This window comes from Callospermophilus lateralis, chromosome 1 (assembly GCF_048772815.1).
Source record: "Callospermophilus lateralis isolate mCalLat2 chromosome 1, mCalLat2.hap1, whole genome shotgun sequence".
Classification (NCBI taxonomy): domain Eukaryota; kingdom Metazoa; phylum Chordata; class Mammalia; order Rodentia; family Sciuridae; genus Callospermophilus; species Callospermophilus lateralis.
The window spans coordinates 212,802,175-212,807,294 of record NC_135305.1 but is presented as its reverse complement, the minus strand read 5'-3'; the positions used below and the strand labels follow the sequence as shown (position 1 = coordinate 212,807,294).

At 40.4% G+C, this 5,120-nt stretch overlaps 1 pseudogene; it reads left to right on the top strand.

The window, feature by feature from the left end:
- Positions 1-3,824: 3,824 nt before the first annotated feature.
- LOC143410251 (olfactory receptor 7A17-like) lies at positions 3,825-4,746 on the top strand (annotated as a pseudogene).
- Positions 4,747-5,120: the final 374 nt, after the last annotated feature.

Sequence of the window (5,120 nt, the reverse complement as noted above, 5' to 3'; positions counted from 1 at the left end):
TGTTTTTCACTTATTTTGATGTTGTACTTGTTCCTTTTCCATGAGCACAGCATCTATGTGGAATGCATCTGTGGGGAGTGTCTGAAAGTCTACAGATTTTAATGTCTTCCAACAGATGAGTGCTTGTTATTAGGTTCCTGCCAGTGATTTTCATTCTGAAGGATCTGACTCAACAATGTGATATTTCTTCACTTGTGAATCCACACTTTATCAAAAATGTCAGTGAAAATTCTCCTGTTCTAATAAGTCAACTTTCCAACATATTTCCAAGTTATTTTTATTTCTCTCTTACGTCTCTGTGCATCTTGATTTTTCACACTTTGACACATGTGTATTTCCAAAAGCCATGTCACCTTTGGCCAGCTGTTGGAAGGCGCTCCTCTTCATCATTTCACTAAAGATCATGTCCATCATCCACAAGTAAATTTGAATATATCATTAGATAAATCATAACTTTAAATCCTACTTCCCAATCCTTTCTTTCCAAGAGTCTAGCAATTTATTTTTATATTTTTCCCAGTACCCTGATCTGATCACTATATAACATATAAATGTGTCAAAACATAATAATATCCACAATAAACCTATACAGTTATTATGTGTCTAACAAAATAACACTTGTAAAAAAATAAAAAAAAACAAGATCAACAAGTAATTAATGTTACATACAAAAAAAAAATGGAATCAAGGAAATGGTCAGTGGTAAAGAGATTGAAAGCTCCTTATCCTGATTTGATCATCGCACAGCACACACATATATTAAATTATCACCTATAGACTCAGTGAACAGGGACAATGATTCTGTGTGAACTTTAAACAGGGAGAAAGAGCCCTGCTGTATCTGCTGTGAATCTAGGGAAACTCAATAGGTCAGTTGAAAGGAACAGCAACAGGAACACAGATCTGATGTTTCCTGTTAAAAGTTCCCCAATTTGCTGTAGGTACTTTGGATATATCCTATTGTCAATTGTTGATTTTTGACTTTTGGTCATTTTTTCTAATGTGTGTGGACTGTCAGACACCTTGACATGAGGAAGAGGAGGAGTGGGAGGGAGGAGCAGAAGGAGGGAAAGTACTGGGAACTGAAGGGGAGTAAAAGAGATTCCCTGCATGTGAGATTGTGTCAAAATGACCCCAACAGGGCTGGGGCTGGGGCTCAGGGGCAGAGCGCTTGCCTGGCATCTGTGAGGCACTGGACTGGATCCTTAGCACCACACAAAAAAAAATGAGTAAATAGAATACAGGTATTGTGTCCACCTACAGATAAAATACTTTCAAAAAAAATAGCCCCAACCGTAAGTATCACTGCAATGCAATAATAAAAGCATTTTAAAAGTAGGTTAAAAAAAACAGTTACTATTTTGGTCTTTTAGAAAAGATACTTTTATTGTTTATGGTTTTTGCTGGGCACTTAGCGAGGTTCACTGGGTTTGGAAAGCTGCCAGGACCAAGGAAAGCATTTCCAACTAGAGAAGAAACACCTGGGCTTGCAAGGTCCTGTTCCCCTGGGGTCAGCTCTCTCTCTCTGCCCTCACCTCTTCATGTTCCATCCACCCCTTTGCCTTCTTTCTCCTTTTCTCTCACTCCCCATTCTTCTCTGTTGACTGCACAGATTTTCATGCTCCTTTGTAAACACAGGGAAGAGGAGCATCATTCTTAAGTGGGTCTGCTCATTTGTTCATGGAGAGTGTGTCGAGTGGACTCTCCAGGTGCCCTGTCCACATTCTGTAGGGAAAAGATCATCTCAGCTGTGTCAACGACACTCACCGCCTTGTCAGTGTGATTGGGGCTGAGAGCCACGGCAAAATCAGGCCTCAAGCCCAGGGTGTGTTGTGTGTTCCTGTGTGTGTGTGTGTGTGTGTGTGTGTGTGTGTGTGTGTATGCCTCATGGACGGCTCAGAGAAGGGGTACCTGAGCTTATACATTGCAGGGTGACTCTTAGCAGTTAGAGATCAGAACTTAACCCTCAGGTCATAGCAAGGAGGGATTCCTTTGCAATTCACAGAATGTGTTTGCAGCACATTTAAGGGGGTAAGAGGTTCAGGGTGTGGATGAAGGACTCCCTGTGCCTTGTAGCCTCAAATAGCAATGAGGCCAGATCATTCCTCAACATTCTCTGACACCATCTCTCATCACTCTCCTACTTGATCCTTCTGTGGCCAAAGGCTTTCTTTTAAGCCTTGTTTTTCCAAAACAAGCAAGTTCCTCGGGAATGACAGTCCCCCCAGTGAAGACCACACCACTGAGGATGACTTGTGGTTTTTCCCTGCCTTTTTTGTGGTCCCTGTTTGGATGCCCCTCTTCCTGCTGGTTTTTCGTGCACTGGTATAAAAGTGCAACTACCTCTCTACTCTTTCTTTTTCCTCTTAATACCCATCATCATGGGACATTTTAAGTGATTTTAACCATTTTTGCTTATATTCTTTCCCTCTCTTTGGATAATGGAGTCTCTTTTTAACCTCATACAGATTACTGATACAATGCCTTGAATGGAGTTGGTACTCAATAATTAGTTATTTCTTTATATTTAATAACTTAACTATACAACATTATTAGTGTAACTTTATATTTCCATGCATTTATAAATTGTGTAATAATTGTATAAGGGTAATTAGTTAATCACCTGAAACATTTATCATTTCTCTGTGGTGGAACATTGATTCCTCCACTCTATTTTAAAATATGTAATAAATTATTGTTAATTATAATTCCCTACAGTAGAGTACAACACCAGAATTCATTCCTCTTCTCTAATTATGTGTTTGCTCACCTTGAGAAGCTTCTCTCCATCCCTTTGTCCCCACCAAGCTCCTCAGCTTCTGGTGACCATCTTGCTCTGCTGAGGTTCTATGACATCAGCTTTTACAGAATCGGCCTATGGATGATGTCTTGCAGCTTTAGTATTCCTGTACCTGGCTTATTTCAGTTCACATAATGTCCCCCAGGTTCATCCAGGTTGTCCTCAATGAAAGGATTCAATCTTTTATCATCAGCTGAGTATTATTCCACTGTGTACTATACACATACAAATGGCCAATAGCCATATGAAAAATGCTCGATGCCAATTATCAGGGAAATGCTAATCATGTCACCATAGAATAATATCTTATTCCAGTTAGAAGGTCTATTAAAAAATGTTCAAAGATAATAAAGGCCAGTGAGAAGGTGGAGGTAAAAAAAAAAAAAAACCTCCTTATTCAGAGTTGTTTGTAATGCAAATTAATGAAGCCATTATGGAAAACCATATGGAGGTTCTATAAAAATTTAAATGCAGTTATCACATGATGCAACAATCACAGTATTGGAATATAGTCAGAGGAAATGAAATGGATGTGGTGGTAGATATCTTTCCTTCCATGTTTACTGATGCCATGTTAACTGTAGCCAAGTTAACTTTTAACTGTAGCCAAGTTACAGAAAGAACCAGAGTGCACATCAGGGGTGCTTCTTTTATACTTCTCAAAGGCACTATTAATTTTCCCTTTAGAATTCTTAAATACATGACTTCCCAGTAAAACTCTGAGAAGGGGAATTCATCATCAGAGACGGCACAGCATCCTTAGGGTAACACAATACATACACGTTCCATAGAAGTTAATTACTTTCCATTCTATGTTTTTTTTTTTCTTTTTGTTATTGTGGGGCTAATGATGGAATCCTGGGCCTTGCACATGTTAGACAAACACTCCTCCAGTGAGCTACACACCCATTCCTATAATTAATTTCTTGACAGCAAAATATGTATTGTTTCCTTTCAATGATATGAGAAACACCTGTCTATGGGAAAATTAGCTATGCTCTTTTTTCTCATTTCTGGTAGTCACATGCATGTGGAACCAGGGAATGATACTCTACATTTAGAATTCCTTCTTCTGGGACTTGAAGAGGACCCAGAACTGCAGCCCCTCATCTTTGGGCTTTTCCAGTCCATGTACCTGGTCACTGTGCTGGGGAACCTGCTCATCATCCTGGCTGTCATCTCAGACTCCCACCTGCACACGCCCATGTACTTCTTCCTCTCCAACCTGTCCTTTGTGGACATCTGCTTCACCTCCACCACTATCCCCAGGATGCTGGTGAACATCCAGGCACAGAGCAAGGCCATTTCTTACGCAGGCTGCATCACCCAGATTCACTTTTTTGTACTCTTTGTTGTGTTGGATGACTTTCTTTTGACTGTGATGGCCTATGACCGGTATATGGCCATCTGTCACCCTCTGCACTACATGATCATCATGAACTGCAGGCTCTGTGGATTGCTAGTACTGGTATCCTGGCTTGTGAGTTTTTTACATGCAATTTTGCAAAGCTTAATGGTGTTGTGCCTATCCTTCTGCACAGACATGGAAATCCCACATTTTTTTCTGTGAACTTAACCAGGTGGTTCACCGTGCCTGCTCTGACACCTTTCTCAATGAGGTGGTGATATATTTTGCTGCTGTCTTGCTGGCTGGTGGCCCCCTCATTGGTATCCTTTATTCATACTGCAAGATAGTGTCCTCCATCCGTGCAATCTCATCAGCTCAGGGCAAGTACAAAGCCTTCTCCTCCTGTGCGTCTCACCTCTCTGTGGTCTCCTTATTTTATGGCACAGGGCTAGGTGTGTACCTCAGTTCTGCTGTGACCCAAAACTCACACTCTACTGCAACAGCCTCAGTGATGTACACTGTGGCCACCCCCATGCTGAACCCCTTCATCTACAGTCTGAGGAACAAGGACATCAAGAGGGCTCTGAGAAGACTCTAAGAGAGAAAGATAAAGTGTCAATTGTTTTGAGACTGAATAAGTGCCCCTGATTGCAGGGATCAGAGCCTCTGAGTCAGAATCTGGGATTCTTTATCAGATTCTGGAAGCAGAACTTGCTCCTCCTCCTTTATTCTTGCATTTCAATTTCTTTGATTTTGACTTCTGCATACAATTCCACCGAATCATTATTTTTTTGCACATTCTGATCTCTATGAAATTCAATCCTTTTCATTTGTCATTTCTGAACTTTCTCAAAATATTCCCATCTTTGGATGAGAAATTCTTGAGAATTCTCATGTGTTCCATGAGATATAATTTTAGAAATCAGTTAATCTCAAATGACATGTGTCATGATATTTAATTATTTATTTTGC